This window comes from Schistocerca nitens, chromosome 5 (genome assembly GCF_023898315.1).
Source record: "Schistocerca nitens isolate TAMUIC-IGC-003100 chromosome 5, iqSchNite1.1, whole genome shotgun sequence".
Classification (NCBI taxonomy): Eukaryota; Metazoa; Arthropoda; class Insecta; order Orthoptera; family Acrididae; genus Schistocerca; species Schistocerca nitens.
Window position 1 is genome coordinate 753,894,234 of NC_064618.1, and position 20,259 is coordinate 753,914,492.

Consider the following 20,259-nt stretch of genomic DNA (forward strand, 5'->3'; position numbering starts at 1 on the left):
TTTTGACGATGATTGATTAATGAACAGGCTTGTTATTTGTATATATTATGCATCGCTTGGCTGCACTGCTTTTTCACTGATGTCATATTTTTTTTATTATGTGCCTGCTGTGCTTATTTATTTAAATTGTAATTGTCAACTGATTAATTGTGCTGACTGTGGTTATGTATGTAAGTTATACTTTGTGATTTATCTGCTTGCGCCTTCATGTTTACTTATTAAGATTACGTATGAACATTTATTTGCTTATACTGATATGATGCTAATGACTTGTTTATTACGTAAGATATATGTTTGCTGCTGTGCGTATGGATTGCATATTTACACACTTCTGTTTTGTTGTCATAACTATAAGTTGGTATATAGAAATGCTGATATACTGTGTACAAACATAGAGTTTAGGGCACACTATGGTATTAATTATAGATTGTTCGCTTGGCAGAGCCTCGTTGTAGGGATTGTGCTGCATCCACTTGTTGACATTCTGTTCTCTACTGGTATATTTACGCGCTATTGCATGTTTTGCTTACGCTCAGTGCCTTATATTTTTAAGATAAGAAAATGAACTGCTATAATTCTACGAACGACATTGGTACAAGAAACTGCATAGAAGTCACATGAGCTGGAGGTTTTTAGGAAGCTGTATGAATTTATGCTAATAGGAAGGAAGCTAACGACGTGACATACCAACACTAGGTTTAGACCATTGACAGTTATTACACTGCATTCTTCGTGAGCAATTGAAATAGGAAGTGACACTTGACATAAGAAATACTCCACATGTTTGCTTCTGCCATGATTCTTGAAGTGGTGTACACACTGTGAAATATTATGATCATTCACACTCCGTAATCGTAATTAATTACTGAGAGTTATTCGAACTAAGTCTGTTAGAGGTCATGTACGCATTTCTTTTATTTAATGATGGACAAGGTAAACAAAATGTATCTTATAATTTATAATGAGTAGCAGATTTGGATCAGATGGATTACACGAGAGGTTGTGTGTTGACATTGTGTCTTCGGATTGTATGGGATGCTGAATTGAAGTTTGCACTAGGATTTTGTCTGTACTTGTTCGAGGAGACTGACTAGAGGAAAGAGTTGTTATGGAAGTGAAATGATATTGGTGCTGAGGTTTATATATATCGACGTATTGAAGAGGTATGATTGAGGTATTGAGATTATGTGAAGTTGATGATTATTGGAGTTTTCGTGGACAACAGGTAAGGTAAATGATATTGATGATCGACGTATTGAAGAGGTATTATTGAAGTATTGAGATTATGTGATGCTGATGATTATTGGAGTTTTAGTGGATAAGAGGTGAAGTAAGTGAGGAGCATTTTTTTTTTTTCGTTGGTCTATATGGAACAAGGAGGATAAAGATGGCAGACTAGAACACTAAAGTAGCAGGAAGATTGTCTACACACACACTTTGTTAAATCACTAAGCAGTATATACTTTTTTTTTTTGGAGAGAGGAAGTAATTGCATATCTTGGCTCACTGACAGTTGTTCAGCAACCGTACAATTTGATCTGGCTTGGCAAACATTGGTCTTGACATGATGACTATGACGCTGACTAACTATTATTGACTGTTATACATTGCTGCCACTACTACTTGATACACATGATGAACATAAAATTTTGACAGAATTGCATTTACACAGTTAACACTATTCAATTACACAGTAGCACTAATGTGGATGAAAGATGAGTGAGTGTTTTTTGTGTGTTTTCCTTTCACATGGTTCACATGGCTCTGAGCACTATGGGACTCAACTGCTGTGGTCATAAGTCCCCTAGAACTTAGAACTACTTAAACCTAACTAACCTAAGGACAGCACACAACACCCAGCCATCACGAGGCAGAGAAAATCCCTGACCCCGCCGGGAATCGTACCCGGGAACCCGGGCGTGGGAAGCGAGAACGCTACCGCACGACCACGAGATGCGGGCGTTTTCCTTTCCCTATCCCAAATTGGTACCAACCTATCTCCTAAATATTATTTTACTTGTTGTTGTGGCTTGCACTGACACCCATAAATATTATAGGTTTACTGGTATTTGTGTATTGTAATAGTTAATAGGACAATTATCTGATATCATTTGTGTGTTTGTTATGATTTGTATGTTTAGTGTAAAAGCATTGTATGTGTATTCAAACTATTGTTCATGCCTGAACTGTCTGATTAGTGATGGTGCTGCACTTTTCAACATGATGTGTGACATTTAGTCATGTTTAATTTCTGCTGATGAACAGTGTGATTAGTGAAAGTGAATATTATGGACTGCGGTCTGCACCTGTTCAACATTGCTGGTGCCACTAATGGTACTGCTTATACTGGAATGGTGTTACTTGTCGATGTCTGCACCTGCTCAACATTGCTGGGTGCCACTGATGGACTGCTTCTACTGAAATGGTGTTACTTGTTGGTGTCTGCACCTGCTCAACATTGCTGGGTGCCACTGATGGACTGCTTCTAATGAAAAGATGTCACCTGTTGGTGTCTGCACCTGCTCAACATTGCTGGGTGCCACTGATGGACTGCTTCTACCGAAATGATGTCACTTGTTGGTGTCGGCACCTGCTCAACATTGCTGGGTGCCACTGATGGACTGCTTCTACTGAAAAGATCTCACCTGTTGCTGTGTGCACCTGCTCAACATTGCTGGTGCCACTAATGGAACTGCTTATACTGAAATGGTGTTACTTGTTGGTGTCTGCACCTATTCAACATTACTGGGTGCCACTGATGGACTGTTTCTACTGAAAAAATGTCACTTGTTGGTATTTGCACCTGTTGACCATTGCTGGGTGCTACTGCTGGAACTGTCAACTACTTGTTTCTTGGGCTATGGAAAGCGTTTATGTGAATATTTGTATAAACTGATTTTTTGTGTATTACTGTTTGTGAAAAGTTATGAGACTCTTACCTGCACATATTCGTCATTGCTGACGCTATTGATTGAACTGTTTAACCACATAATACTTGTGTAAACTGTTATGTAAAGTCACATGTATGAAAGAATTTGTATTGCTTACTGTATTTTATATATTAGGTTATTGAAAGGTCAGTGCAAAGCCACAATTTTATCTAGTATGTGATATTTACGTATTAATATTATCTTTTATTTTTGTCTGTATTTTTTTGACGAATTTGGTGGTATTTTCACCACCAATGCTGGCAAAAATACCATCAAATTCTAGCCTGTGGAGGAGGGGCATATGAAAGGTGGCTACACTGAGCCACAGCGCCAGAGATCGCGCTAGAGAGTATTGTTCCGCTGCCTCCACTGGCAGTGATTATTGAGATGTCGTAGTGGGCAGTGATTATTGAGATGTCGTAGTGGGCAGTGCTTGGGGAGAGCTCGTGGTAGTCAGTGCTTGTTAAGAACTCGTAGCAGAGAGTGTTTGTTGAGATGTGCTAGTAGAGAGTGCTTGCTGAGATGTGATACTGAAAAGTTCTTGTTGAGATGTGGTAATAGCGAGTCGGTGTGGAGATATATTGTAATGATTAGAGTGATTTTGGTCAATATATGAACGTAACGAAACTTGATTTATTTTTCATTATTTAATGTCGTAAATAATGCTTCATTACAGGTTCAGTCAACAAAGCATCTGGCTTGTGTTCTGGGATTAGAGTGTAATTCTGGTTTTCTTGAGTAATTATGGTATTTTTATTTCCTTTAATTAATTCAGTATAAATGATATTTAAAATTTCTTGTGTTGTTGAAGAAGAACCGTCCCAGATGCGTACGTTGAGTCATACTTCCACACACAGAACAGTTATACTTGTGCTTTGGTTTCGTAGGTTTTATAGTTGCTGGGGACTTAATTAATTAATTGTGTTAATGAAAATTTCCATTTCATTCTTTGTTATTGTTCTATGCAGTCAGATAGCGTAATAATACTAGTCAGGGCCAACCGTTACGAGACTTCGTAACCGAACAGACAGCTACTAAAGCAAAAATTTAAAATTATTTGCATTCATATTTTAATTAAGCCCCCATGCAGAACGTTTCCTAAAAATTACTGGTTCTTAATAAGTGAATGCTATGTTGTATTGTGTGCACAATTTCACTTAGCACGCTTAACACAGTTTGAATCCGACCTGCAAGGAAACGTGGTTTTACTCACCAAGGGTTTAGACTTCAGAACAATAGCTGCCAGCAATGTTCCTAAAATATTTCAATAAGATAGGAAGGGGACCTCTATCGTAGAATAGTCAATAATTCTTACCTGTAATTGAATTTATTAGAGTCACTTTTGCTCATGTTGGGTCATTGCAAAGCACAAGAGCAATATCAAGTATCGCCTGTTCAGACAAGGGAATCCTGGCATTAAATTTCTCAAACAACATTAAATATAAAAAATGAATAATGTCAAAAAATTCAGGATAGTTAATTATTTTAACTGAGAGAAACACTCTCTGGTGGAAGACTATCTTAACGTCAAGCTAAACAAAGTTACCTGTTCTTACAAATTTTCTTTTTTCCCCTCAAATGTTAACCAAACGTGGCCATTGTGCACACGAAGGATATACGTTGATTTCGGGAAATACTACAAGGAGGACAGGTCTTCCTGCTTTGAGCTTCGTTGCCCGCGCGGGGTAGCCGTGTGATCTAGGGCGCCTTGCCACGGTTCGCCCCCCCCCCCCCCCCCCCGCCTTCCCGTCGGAGGTTCGAGTCCTCCCTTGGGCATGGGTGTGTGTGCTGTCGTTAGTGTAAGTTAGTTTAAGTTAGTTTAAGTAGTGTGTAAGCCTAGGGACCGATGACCTTATCAGTTTGGTGCCATAGAAGTTAACACAAATTTCCAGTGTCTTGTGTTGCACAGCGTCGTCGACTTGGTTGCTGCCGTGTGTCGTCGGATGTGTAAATCTATCAAAATCCTATACTGAGCCTGGCTGATTCTATATCAGCAAACTTGTCCTACGTTTTCGTGAAGCGAAAAACGTTAACTTCACCCTACTCTGCTTTTAATGGCCAAACAACGGCGCAAGTATGCCGCGCCTTGTGTTACTCTGCCGTCACTGGTTTCGCAAGAACTGTATTGGCTTTCTTCGTTCTTCACTCAGGAGATCCTCGAAAAGAATTCAGCCAGCTCTTGACTGAATTTTAGAGCCAGGTGAACGAAGTGTTCACACCTGTACATACCCTTTCCCTGTCGTCACGTCAGAGAGGGGTGCCCTCCATCCACACTCGACGATGTCTCAAGGGAAAGTGCCTGTCGCGCTGGGCAGTTGTGCCTCTCCTAAGCCTATCTTCCCTTCCCTCTGCAGTGGGGTTGGATACTGGATGGAACAGCCAGTGGCAGTCGCTCTTTCATTTCTAGTAGCCAAGGCTACCCACTCAGTAAATGGCTTAATAAGTACAGAGTCGTATAATAGGCTGGCTTTCAAGTGAACAGCCAGGTATGTTATCCCCTTTATTAACACACCACCATGCACAAGAGTGGTAAGTCCTCACACGCCACTCACGTGATAAACTGTTCTTACCCCAGTTCTCTGCCGTGCCCATCACCTGCACTTGACCTTGACTAGGCTCCGGCTCTGTAGGCGTGGTTAACTAAAACTGGCTTCCCCTCCGGTGATGCTTCCACCCTGTTTCTACCTAACGTAAACATGCATATTTATGTAAGAGGGTTATTCTCGATGCCACGTCTATTAAATCTCAAACAACAGAAATATACACACAAAACCCCATCCCATGTTGCGAGACCAGTGTCTTGCAACACTATAAACGACACGTAAAACTGAGGCACTTGACATGTAAGGTGTACAAAATCCAGATGCCTTACACCATTTTCTGAGCATAGCCGTTTTGGAATCTATCGCTCGCAATTAGTACCCAAAAACCATGTCTTGAGGTGCTTCTCAATAACAGATGAAGATTTTTGAGAACAGGAAGGTGGCACTTCCAGATAAATGCCGAGAGAATATATCGTCAAAATTTGGACAATTTTCTGTGGTTATTTCTTATATTTCGCCTCATACCGCATTTTACATACGTATTTTACATATAGAAGTGAGGTATTTTTGAACCTCTGTATCTCGGAAACGGATAAAGATATCTATAAAAATAATGAAATAATAAATAAATAATATCCTACTTCGGAGGGACCTCTTAGACTACCAGAAGGCGTTCGATTTGAACGACACCTGGGCAACACTGTGGGCGATGAACAGAGCTCGCTTTGACTACAGGTATACTAACTTAATCACTGCATTCACTATAATGTCACTTTACATGTGAAAATAAAGGGAGGTTACTCTCTGGCAAGTTTCCCATGAGAAGAAGCGTCGGACGAGGACATACACTTACCCTATGTTATTCATCTTGGTTCTGCAGTATATGCTCAGGTGTCTATCCTGGAGACAGAAAGTATCAACATGGGAAATGCCTCTATTATTTTCACATTTCCTCTTTAGCAGCTACGCAAACATATTGTTTGCAATGATCCAAGAACCTAAAGATGCTTCCCAAGCTGCAGGACTCAATAGGTCTGTCAAAAGGACAAAAAAATGGTTCAAATAGCTCTGAGCACTATGGGACTTAACAGCTGTGGTCATCAGTCCCCTAGAACTTAGAACTAACCTAAGGACATCACACACATCCATGCCCGAGGCAGGATTCGAACCTGCGACCGTAGCAGTCGCGCGGTTCCGGACTGCGTGCCTAGAACCGCGAGACCACCGCGGCAAAAGGACAACAGAGTGATCATTGCTTCGAGTGAGTGAGGATCAAGAACGAAAAGAATATTGGTCTATGGCGTTGTCGAGCGAAGAACGAGGCCCTAAAGCTTCATTGAACAGAACATGTGGTGAGGAACAACTTCAAATGGACCAAAACACCGATGCAGTGGCGAGCGAGGGAGTCAAGGAGAAATATCAGACGTCTTCTGACAAGACGGACGACTTGCTGGAAAACATGGATTGATATCGCTCAGCAAAGATCGATATGTAAATCGTTAGAAGAGTCCTTGTATTGTATTGTATTGTATGTTAACCAGGGTCCTAGAAACGACGGAGATGCTCCGTCCCCGCCGCAGCCACAGTGGTCCACAACCCCACGACGACTAAGGCAGCCCACTTCACCCCTCCATCGCCCCATGACGAACCCAGGGTTGGTTGGTTGGTTGGTTTTGCGGAAGGAGACCAGACAGCGTGGTCATCGGTCTCATCGGATTAGGAAAGGATTGGGAAGGAAGTCGGCCGCGCCCTTTCAGAGGAACCATCCCGGCATTTGCATGGAGTGATTTAGGGAAATCACGGAAAACCTAAATCAGGATGGCCGGACGCGGGATTGAACCGTCGTCCTCCCGAATGCGAGTCCAGTGTCTAACCACTGCGCCACCTCGCTCGGTGAACCCAGGGTTATTGTGCGGTTCAGCCTCCGGTGGACCCCCACAGGGAACGTCTCACACCTGACGAGTGTAACCCCTATGTTTGCGTGGTAGAGTACTGATGGTGTACGCTTACATGGAGAACTTGTTTGCGCAGCAATCTCCGACATAGTGTAGCTGAGGCGGAATAAGGGGAACCAGCCCGCATTCGCCGAGGCAAATGGAAAACCGCCTAAAATCCATCCACAGAGTGGCCGGCTCACCGGACCTCGACACAAGTCCGCCAGGCGGATTCGTGTCGCGGACCAGGCGCTCCTTCCCACTCCGGAAAGCCGTGCGTTAGACCGCTCGGCTAACCAGGTGGGATTGGAAGAAGCCTTTGTCTAGGAGTGGATATCTACAGGCTGAAGAAGACGAAGAATATCAAACCCGAGCACAAATATTTCTGTGAAACAAAATTCTCTGCCAGTATATATCTTGATAAGTCGCCTTCATATTAAACGCTAATCCCCATCCATAATGGATAAATCTCATTTTCTGCTGGACAGCAAAGAGGGCTGGTGCCTAGAATTACACATCTTTTGTAATCTTTTGTAATCCTATTGCCTTCCAACGTGGACATAAGACGTGATATGACTAACGATATGAACGATATAGTGTGGGCTGCCAAATGCTGAGATAACTACCGCTTCGCTTTTCACCTGGAATTGTACTTTCTTCATTAATGTTGAAGGTTAGCGCTTCCTGCGAAGACAGCCTTACTTATTGCTTTTTAACTGTTATTTCTTACTCTTAGTGTAATCTTGTTTACACCCCAGAGTCAAGCATCTTCGGCTGTGAACACCTGTTATATTTGCCAACTTCCATAGAGCCAGTTTATTAAGTGTCGACTGTTCTCTTTTTCTGCTACCTCTGGCCGACCTCAGTGTCTGCTGTGGCGTCTGCTAACGTAGTTATCTCTGCCGACGATCTCTGAGGAGAAACTGGCCTCATCCAATGAGAAGGCAGAGCGCTCACAAGCTAGGCATCCTTTGCTAGTATTGAAGGAGGACAAAGTGTTCATGTTCATTCTGTTCTGTGCCAGTCTGTGCTAGAATGAAGGCGTATTTTCCATGTGGTGTGTTATAGTGTGCTATTAAAAGTGGCTGCATTGAAATAAGCTGAGAAGGTGAGAAAGAGATGGAGAGAGCTATGTATAAAAGAAGGAATAGATTTGTTTTCGTGAAGTGGTAGATAAAATTATAACTATCCTCTCATGGAACTGCCCTGGATTAAAAGGTAACATTATTCTACAGTTAAATGTTTGCCGAGTCACAATGGATTTGCGAGATTTCGTAGCCACTGATACTGAATGCATATCAGTGTGGGACTCGTAGTTACCATCAAGTGAAGTAGATAGCAGTCTATTTATGAACTGTATTGGATTCGTGATCAGACTTAGTAAGATGGCATTTCATTCAATAAATAAGTTTTGCGTCTTACACGCTTTTTAAAAAGTACATTATGGAGGCGGTCTTTGTGTGCCTGTGCTGAGGGCTCCATGTGTCTAATTTAATATTAACTGTGTGGTCGTGAGTGAAAGCTTTGTATTCTTGAGATCAAACACTAACCTTAAAGTTAAATTAAATCTCCTTCCAACAATTTAATTCAATGACGTACAAATTTTTCAATGAGGTAGTAGTAAATAGCCATGAAGCCTTCCACATAGGCTTCGTGTGGAAGTTACTATGTAAATATTCTCGTATTTTTAATTTAGTAGATCGTTCAACCAGAACGACTTCTGTGTAAAGAAATTATTCAGATATCAATCAGCCTTCCGCATAAGTAAATTATTTTTAGGTCACGTAATGTAAGTTTGCTTCGAGATCTTTAGGAGAGCACCTACTTTCCCACCTTGATACTATCTTTTGTGATAGTGTGACATTGCTAGGTCACTGAAACGATGTGTGATGAATTAGTGAATGAATAACTGCACAGTCCTGCTAAATACTCTGCTGATAAGGTCAAAACTAAATGTTGTTTCTGAGTTTCAAACTTGGGTTTAGTAAAGCGAAAGGTAGTCAATGATCAGTAGTGAAACATTTCAGACGCTAAAGAATACTGCGTTGCGTTTAGGTAGGTGTCTCTGACGATTAATACCTGATAACAGAGGAGCTGCGGTATATTATTTTCTGTGGGGCTTATTCATTTTGAAAAAAGGACACCTTTCGTGTAGAATTTAGTGACAAGTGAAACTAGCAATGTAAGTACACACTTACAAAACACTTATGACACCATACAGTGCGAAGAGATGCAGTCTCTCTAATGTCAGAATGTGTGGTAGCAAGTCTTGTGTACATCTTACTACCAATTTTCCCACTGGTCGTTGAACAACACATTTCTGTTCAGCACCTTTCGGAACGCTTGTATCGCTCATAAATCATTTCAGAACTTAATTGTGGTAAAGGAGTTCTCAGCCTAAAAATAGTGAATTAACTTATTCATCAGACTTTATGTACCACCTTGTAATGTAAGGTGAATAATTAAACAATTTCCACAAAGGTATAAACAGTTTAGGTCACCAGTGACAATTTTTGGATCGTATGAGAAAAATGAAATGAAAAAAATGGATATAAAGTGTACGAGGAAACAAGATTTTACTCATTCAATGTGACCAACGAAAATAACCACACAGAACATTACAGTACACGGAACTGACTCATGCAGATGGCCTGTCATAATATAATCGGAAAAGCAGGCCATAATAGCTGCAACTGTCCGTCATAATGTTCGCAGATGTAGCCTGCTCATATGCGGATTATGTGCTATAGTAAAATGACAATGAAATGCTCCCTTCCCTCGTCCCCTCCTCTCTCTCTCTCTCTCTCTCTCCCTCTCTCTCTCTCTCTCTCTCTCTCTCTCTCTCTCTCAGATGCAAACATACACTCACAAACATACCTACTACATTTCTCTGGGACAATGGGCAACGTTTTTCCAGAAACTTCGATCAATGTTTCCCTGTGGTTTCCTCTGTTTCTAAAGCAAAGCAAATACCAGAACTGATAAACATACCCCGCTTGTTTTTTTTTTGTTTATTTTATTTATTTTAAAGCAGCCCTGCTTGTACTTGACAGGAAAGCACCCAGGCTCTACAAATCTCAAACGGCCCGCTTTAGTGAATTATAACTACAAAAAAAGAGATCAGCTCTATTTCCAGAAGATCATTATTGTATAGCAAAAGTTTGCATGGTTTACTTAATTTTGTAACATTTCTGACAACATGTCAGGTAAAATAGCTTTCTTTACGGCCCATTAACTTGTTTTAGATAGTAGTGTAGGCATACTGTCGTATCCACAGAGATCAATACAGTAGAGGGAATCAACAGTCGACGCCGAGTACACGGCCGGCAACAGTATGTCAGCCACCACCGTATAGGATGTGAACACAGTAGCATTAAATTGTGTCACTGACAGATGTATTCAGTACATATCTAGCCTAAAAATACAAAGGGTGCTAGGAAAGGTTTTAAATAATAATAAGTCGCTGCAGGCTGATTGTTACTGTGTTATGAGAATACTTTATACTTGCATTGTAACAGCTGTGCCAAGTCTGTGGACGCAGTTGTTCACTAGCAGGACTAATCTGAAGTGCTTGCAATGTCATCGTGGTCACGAAGTGAGATTCGGACAGTTTTGCGGTACATTTTCGCTCGTTGTAAATATAGACTAGTGCTTCGAAGAAATGACTGTTGCACTAGGTGATGTATGACCTTATCGCCCATATCGTACAACTATATTCAGGTGATACACAGAATTCCAAAGAGGAAATTTCACTCCGGGGGCGCTGAGAGGACTGTAAGGCCACGATCACCAGTTACGGAGGAAAACATTGATGCTGTGAGGAAAATGCTAGACAAAGACAGGCCAGTGATCTATAAGCAGATGAAGGATACCTTGGGGTTAAATACACCAGGAATTCGCTCGATTTTGCACAATCATTTACAAGTAAAGAAACTTTATTGTCTCTGGGTGCCTCATAGAATGATGCAAGAGCAGATGACATGGCGTGTGACTAGATGACAGGAGAACTTAAAGAAGTTTTCTAAGCGACAATCTCAGCATTCAATAACATCGTGTCAGGTGACGATACTGGACTGCACTATTATGAAGTGCTGACGAAGACTCAAAACGAAGTTTGTGTCTTTGAAGATGAGGACAAACCCGTAGCTGTCAGAAAATCCCGATCAGTATAGAAGAAATTGATAGCTGTTTCTTTTTTTTTTCCTTCAAATCGAGTTGAAATTGTGGAGCGTGTTGTTTTGGACACACAGAAGACAGTCATAGCTAAGTGATACACTGAGCAGTGGCTGCCAGAAGTCATCCAATCTTTGAAGTACCTGCGAGCGAAATCAAGAATGCGCACTTGGTTCCTTCATCATGACAACACTCCAGCTCACCGCACGGAAGTGTAAAGCGAATATTTGCGGGGTACAGGACTGAAATTTCTTGGACACCATCCTTACAGTCCAGACCTTGTTCCTTGTGACTTTGCACTGTTCCCGCTTGTGAAAATGAAGCTGAAAGAACTGCAGTTTTGAAGTGATGAAGACCTCCTGAGGGCTTTGGACAACTAGTGTATCTTACTTCCTACAGAACCTTGGGAGAACTGGTTTAGCGGTGGTTTCGGAGGATGGAGTGGTGCATTCAGTGTGGTGGAAGTTTCTTTGGATAGACAAGAGTGTTCTGGGTAATGAACCTATACGTCATGCGAAGCAAATGCTAAGTTAGAAAGGCAATGGGCACTCCTTTCCTCCTTTAACTAGCCTCTGGAAAGTTACTGAGGGCGAATGCAAATTAGAGCCAACGACAAGGCAACACACTTTTACCTTCACGTTGTTTCGTAGACAGACGGGGATGAAGGGGAAAGGCTGAACAATACTAAGGAGCACGGCGCTCCTAGAGAGAGCCTGAGGATTGCAGTCTGAGAGAAATAGAGAATTAGAGAGTCAGAATTCCCGGAAGGTCTAAAAGGGTGTAGTTTTGAGGGACTCTGTCAGTGAGTATGTACAGCACCAGTTAACAATGATATTCAGTACAGGTGGAATGGTGTCATCAAATCACCGTCTCCGTATAAAGACTTGATCTGTTTGTAGGTATGAAGCCCATCCAGTAACAGTAGCACTCTCTAGATTGTCGCACAGATGACAAAATGGTAGATATCGAAATAGATGACACAGGGATAGAAAAACAATTAAAATCGCTCAAAAGAGGAAAGGCTGCTGGACTTGATGGGATACCAGTTCGATTTTACACAGAGTACGCGAAGGAACTTGCTTCCCTTCTTGCACCGGTGTACCGTAGGTCTCTAGAAAAGCGTAGCGTACCAAAGGATTGGAAAAGGGCACAGGTCATCCCCCTTTTTAAGAGGGGACATCGAACAGATGTGCAGAACTATAGGCCAATATCTCTAACGTCGATCAGTTATAGAATTTTGGAACACGTATTATGTTCGAGTATAATGACTTTTCTGGAGACTAGAAATCTACTCTGTAGGAATAAGCATGGGTTTCGAAACAGACGATCGTGTGAAACCCAGCTCGCGTTATTCGTCCACGAGACTCAGAGGGCACTAGACACGGGTTTCCAGGTAGATGCCGTGTTTCTTGACTTCCGCAAGGCGTTTGATACAGTTCCCCACAGTCGTTTAATGAACAAAGTAAGAGCATACAGACTATCACACCAATTGTGTGATTGGATTGAAGAGTTCCTAGATAACAGAACGCAGCATGTCATTCTCAATGGAGAGAAGTCTTCCGAAGTAAGAGTGATTTCAGATGTGCCGCAGGGGAGTGTCGTAGAACCGTTGCTATTCATAATATACATAAATGACCTTGTGGATAACATCGGAAGTTCACTGAGGCTTTTTGCGGATGATTCTGTAGTACATCGAGAGATTGTAACAATCGAAAATTGTACCGAAATGCAGGAGTATCTGCAACAAATTGACGCATGGTGCAGGGAATGGCGATTGAATCTCAATGTAGACAAGTGTAATGTCCTGCGAATACATAGAAAGAAAGATCCTTTATCATTTAGCAGATCAGCAACTGGAAGCAGTTAATTCCATAAATTATCTGGGAGTACGCATTAGGAGTGATTTAAAATGGAATGACCATATAAAATTAATCGTCGGTAAAGCAGATGCCAGACTGAGATTCAGTGGAAGAATCCTAAGGAAATGCAATCCGAAAACAAAGGAAGTAGGTTACAGTACACTCGTTGGCCCACTGCTTGAATACTGCTCACCGGTGTGGGATCCATACCAGATAGGGTTGATGGAAGAGATAGAGAAGATCCAACGGAGAGCAGCGCGCTTCGTTACAGGATCATTTAGTAATCGCTAAAGCGTTACGGAGATGATAGATAATCTCCAGTGGAAGACTCTGCAAGAGAGACGCTCAGTAGCTCGGTACGGGCTTTTGTTGAAGTTTCGAGAACATTCCTTCACCTAGGAGTCAAGCAGTATATTGCTCCCTCCTACGTATATCTCGCGAAGAGACCATGGGGATAAAATCAGAGAGATTAGAGCCCACACAGAAGCATACCGACAATCCTTCTTTCCACGAACGATACGAGACTGGAATAGAAGGGAGAACCGATAGAGGTACTCAAGGTACCCTCCGCCACACACCGTCAGGTGGCTTACGGAGTATGGATGTAGATGTAGATGTGGATGTAGATGTAGAAGACATTCCAGGAAATGAACTAGGTATTGTAACGCACTTCTTATTGAGATCATTTCAAGCTACCTTTACAATCCTTATGCTATTCTGCAAAGAGTAGAAGCTAAGTCAAGCCTCCCTCTCACACAGGCCAACCGACTAATTCACTTCTAGAGATCCCCTGTCGCTCAATACCTGACAACACTCACTTTTGGGGTGCGACAGTGCTTGCACGGCGGTAATTTTCGCGTACTGTACCGAGAAGAAGCGTGCAGCAGACAGCTGACAGTGTCGGTATTTGGACTGCAACCACCGCCTCGCTCCGACTGTCGATTGTCGCAGCAGGCGGTAAGAGGAGCAGCAGAGTGGCAGCGCGAGGCGGCAAGTGGCGACGTGTCGGGGGTTCCCCGAGGGCTCTCCTGTCCACGCGAATAGCGGCGGCAGGAGGGGAGAGGTGCAGGGTAAGCCGCACGCAACGTCTCACACCTGGGGCCGCCTCGGCAGCATTCTGCGTCCCGCGCCGTCGCTGTTGTTCCATCTGCGTCAAGTGAAGAACTTACCAATATTATGTAGCATAGTGGGACGACAATTTTAGTCCATGCATGTGATTACAGGTGCTATCGACTTGTCGCTTGTAACGTAGTGAGTTGTTACGGGATAACATTTATTGCAGTAAATATACGCAGACGTGGAGCCCAGTGGCTGCAAGAGTATGACTCCTCTGTGAATCACCGCACAGCTGTCGCTGCTAGCCGTGAGAACGGTATCCAGTACCTTATAGTGGGAAGGTAAATTCATACCCCCTTCGAATCTAAATAAACCATAGTAATAATCAACCGATTTTGTTCAAACTTGGTACACAGTCTTTTGCTATTCAGCAAAGTATCTTGTCAAAATTTCAAAATTGTACCTATTATAGTTTCGGAGATTGAGAAAATTACTTAAATAGTCAGAAAACTGACACTTAGGTTTCAAAACATAATTAGGAACAACAGAAGTTTGTGTTTTGTTATCATCTGAAATCATATCCAGAGTTCTCAACGTATAAAATCACTTAATTGGAATTTCTGTTTCAAAAATTTAATTACTCTACGTTATGTAATAGAAGAAACCATTCAAAATTATTATTTGCTTATTATTTTGTTGAGTGAATAAATGGGATTGAATGAAAGACTGTATGTGGGACATACGCTAAATCTCAATATTAATTTTTGTAAGACATTATGAAATTTAGTGTGGGAAAATTGTGTCATAACCACGAAGCTGATGACGTATGTAGAGGTGTGCTTGTTTTTGTAAGAAGGTAGCCAGAATATCAGTCTGAAGTGTAATGAGTTTCTAAATTTATTTCAAGATTAATTTTCATTTCGGTCTATTTTGTTAAACAATATATTAGTAATCATATTGGGGTTCTAGCTCTTTTTTCCGTGTTTGCTTTAACAATACATATGTTTTTGGATAGGGTCCGCCTTTAGCAAAACACAATTTTGTTTTTTAACCCAAACATGTTTCACTGCAGTTGCAGCATCTTCAGTGGGCTTTTATTTTATGGCTGTTGAAGATAAAGAATGTTCATTACTGTTTGTATGCAAGTAACTATTAGTTTTCAAATTGTAATTACAGATATTTGAAATACACATATAATTATGAATTCATACCTTCTTACCACGTGGTGTGGTTTGTCTGATGATTGTGTTTCTACAGTGACTGTGTTGTTCCACAGTTTGTCATCTGCAACCACTTACACCTTAAAGTAGATAAATTGTTTAAGCCAAAATTACGATTTGAAAATTATTTCTACACCTGAAATTAATTAATTCTGTGTGTGTGTGTGTGTGTGTGTTTGTCTATTTACACTATGTTTCACTTACATTTTCTTTTTCTTCATCTTCATCACTGTCAAACACTGTATATTGAGCTGCACTGTCACTGTCACTGTTTCACTGTTTACCAGCTATAAAAACAAATCATGGCGGGCAGTGGAACAGTTGAAGGTGTATAAACAAAATGGGTGACAGTGGAACAGTTGAAGGTGTTCTTGGAGGTTGTTCAGAATCTTTCAGACGAGTTTGTGCTTCTGGTTGTGTGTGTGTGAGTGTGTATGTGTGTGTGTGTGTGTGTGTGTGTGTGTGCGTGTGTGTGTGAGAGAGAGAGTGAGAGAGAGAGAGAGAGAGGGAGAGGGAAATACCTCTCTCTCTCTCTCTCTCTCTCTCTCTCTCTCACACACACACACACACACACACACACACACGCACACACACACAGAATTAATTTATTTCAGGCATAGAGATAACAATTTTCAAATCGTAATTTTGGTTTAAACAATTTATTTACTTTAAGGTGTAAGTGGTTGCAGATGACAAACTGTGGAACAAAACAGTCACTATAGAAACACAATACATCATAAAAACCACACCAGGTGACAAAAAGGTATGAATTCATAATTCTCTGTGGGTTTTTTTCAAATATCTGTAATTACAATTTAAAAACTAATAGTTACATGTATACAAACAGTAAAGAATATTCTTTAACAGCCATAAAATAAAACCCTACTGTAGATGCTGGAACTGTAGTGAAACACGTTTGGGTTAAAAAACAAAACTGTGTTTTGCTAAAGGCAGACCCTATCCAAAAATATATGTATATATTAGTATTTTGCATGTGGAAGGACGTCAATGACTTTCTGTTTAGTGATTCGGTCAGGCTAGCTATGCCGTGAGAATGATCCAAAAGGATAATTCTGATTGATCAATCAGACTCATTAGCCAATCAGAATTAAGATGTTCCCATACGCCGAAAGTTAAATAGGCAGAGAGTGGAGTAGCATCGAGAGAGTTGCTCGCCAGCTGTCGGACGTAGAGGACTATGTTAGATGTCACAGTACGAATTGTATGTAAAATGAAGAATCAGTGAGTTTGTTGCATTTAGTACGAGTCGTGACTAAAGCTGTTGCAGTTACGCACATTTTGATGAAAGTGGGAGATTTCTGGACTAACTTGTTGGAAAGTTATGAGGGTGTGAGATTTCAGCCTTTAGTGAAAATTCCGCGTGGCATATTCCGCATTCATTATGGAATATTTGGCGAGCACTTCTTTTACCGAAGACCACTGACAAGACCGACTGTGAAACTCGCTTATAGTAGTGGATCAGTGATTGCTAGTTTGCATATCCCATCGGGTTGGACTGGGAATCGATATCTGGCTGCTTTTGCGTGTGAAATCTGTTGTTTCACTGTGGACTTAGAATGACATAGCTGATATATTCACTAAATGTGGACTTGATAGCCATTTTCCATATGTTGCGTAAGCAACCAAAATCCTTGTCTTGGAATTTTTCGAACACGTATTACAGTCAAAGTACATTATCCCACCGCCCAAAATATTGGTAAAAATGAACTTGCAGGAACTGTTTCGCAACTAGAGTTACGCGGCCTTTGGATGGTAGGTATTAGGTGATGTTTTCTTCAATGCTGCTTTTTCGCTGCCTAGAAAGTACCTACGACTGAAGAGTGAAGGAACGTCGAGAGGAAGCCGTACTGAGGTAGGTGGACAATAATACGAGCAGTACGAACCGACCCCGCCCCATCACATGCTCAACTGATGAACTACCATAAAGTGGATGTTGTGTACATAGTTCCGCGTAGTCAGTGCGTACAGCCGGCCGCGGTGGTCTCGCGGTTCTAGGCGCGCAGTCCGGAACCGCGCGACTGCTACGGTCGCAGGTTCGAATCCTGCCTCGGGCATGGATGTGTGTGATGTCCTTAGGTTAGTTAGGTTTAACTAGTTCTAAGTTCTAGGGGACTGATGACCTAAGATGTTAAGTCCCATAGTGCTCAGAGCCATTTGAACCATTTAGAGCCATCAGTGCGTACACAACTTTCCCAATAGAGCGCGCCCCACTAAGCACAACAGCGCAGGTGCAGCGCTCGTCTGTCTCCGCACTACGAGATGGCGCTGTCTTAGACCAAATTCTCCTTCCGCCGTTCCGCATATTAATATGTAACGCAACCAATGATATTGCTGCTAACATAGAACCTTTTCTCCTCGTGGATCACACTCGCGCAGTGATACATGAGCGCACGAGGTATTATAACGAGTGTACAGACCTCCGATTAGTCAGTCTGCATTTGTCTGGATTCTGTCTGTACCAGTCTGCATTAGTCTGCATTTGTCTGTACCAGTCTATAGCCAAGTTTCAGTCTGTGCCTAATAAGATTCTCATATTCCTGTACATAGCCATGAAGATAAATGAATAGACAGTTTGTCAAGTACGAGGTGCATTCAAGTTCTAAGGCCTCCGATTTTTTTTCTAATTAACTACTCACCCGAAATCGATGAAACTGGCGTTACTTCTCGACGTAATCGCCCTGCAGACGTACACATTTTTTACAACGCTGACGCCATGATTCCATGGCAGCGGCGAAGGCTTCTTTAGGAGTCTGTTTTGACCACTGGAAAATCGCTGAGGCAATAGCAGCACGGCTGGTGAATGTGCGGCCACGGAGAGTGTCTTTCATTGTTGGAAAAAGCCAAAAGTCACTAGGAGCCAGGTCAGGTGAGTAGGGAGCATGAGGAATCACTTCAAAGTTGTTATCACGAAGAAACTGTTGCGTAACGTTAGCTCAATGTGCGGGTGCGCTGTCTTGGTGAAACAGCACACGCGCAGCCCTTCCAGGACGTTTTTGTTGCAGTGCAGGAAGGAATTTGTTCTTCAAAACATTTTCATAGGATGCACCTGTTACCGTAGTGCCCTTTGGAACGCAATGGGTAAGGATTACGCCCTCGCTGTCCCAGAACATGGACACCATCATTTTTTCAGCACTGGCGGTTACCCGAAATTTTTTTGGTGGCGGTGAATTTGTGTGCTTCCATTGAGCTGACTGGCGCTTTGTTTCTGGATTGAAAAATGGCATCCACGTCTCATCCATTGTCACAACCGACGAAAAGAAAGTCCCATTCATGCTGTCGTTGTGCGTCAACATTGCTTGGCAACATGCCACACGGGCAGCCGTGTGGTTGTCCGTCAGCATTCGTGGCACCCACCTGGATGACACTTTTCGCATTTTCAGGTCGTCATGCAGGATTGTGTGCACAGAACCCACAGAAATGCCAACTCTGGAGGCGATCTGTTCAACAGTCATTCGGCGATCCCCCAAAACAATTCTCTCCACTTTCTCGATCATGTCGTCAGACCGGCTTGTGCGAGCCGGAGGTTGTTTCGGTTTGTTGTCACACAATTTTCTGCCTTCATTAAACTGTCCCACCCACGAACGCACTTTCGACACATCCATAACTCCATCACCACATGTCTCCTTCAACTGTCGATGATTTTCAATTGGTTTCACACGACGCAAATTCAGAAAACGAATGATTGCACACTGTTCAAGTAAGGAAAACGTCGCCATTTTAAGTATTTAAAACAGTTCTCATTCTCGCCGCTGGCGGTAAAATTCCTTCTGCCGTACTGTGCTGCCATCTCTGGGACGTATTGACAATGAATGCGGACTCATTTTAAAACAATGTGCGTGTTTCTATCTCTTTCCAGTCCGGAGAAAAAAAATCGGAGGCCTTAGAACTTGAATGTACCTCGTATCAGAGATAAAGATTAACGTACCAAGACCAAAGGAACTTCAGATTGTCAATTGTAAACAGCATCCAGAATCAAGTTACATAATATCTATGCTTTTTATTATTTTAATAAATGTGTGTGAAAATTAATCAAGTTCTGTTTAAAGTTGGTCACCATCAATTTGCTACTCTAAGCATGCAAGTGGAATTTCTATCGTCTGACCTAATGGCAGAAGATAAACATGCCACGATAAGACCACGAGACATATTGCTGACACTCGCCTACTTCGTTAGAGCGACAAGTCAAATAATCTGATGGTGTGAGTACCGAAGGTCTTACAGTACGCACACCACAGTGGAGAGAACAGAAACAATGTGGTGAATACAAACGAGACTTCGTAAAAAGTTCTGTGCTGCCGTCCAACATAATTCTAAGATTTGGTTGCCTAGAGTGGTAGTGATACAATCTGTCAAGAAAATTATTTATTTCAGATTTGGTGACTGTCAGTCGATGTTTTGTTCACTCTATGACAAACACTCTATGTAGTGATCTTTATTTGTAAGTACCATTTTCATTAAGCGACAATTCAAAATAAAGTGTACTAGAATCTCACTAGTTTTTCCGACGGTTGAAAACGTAGGGT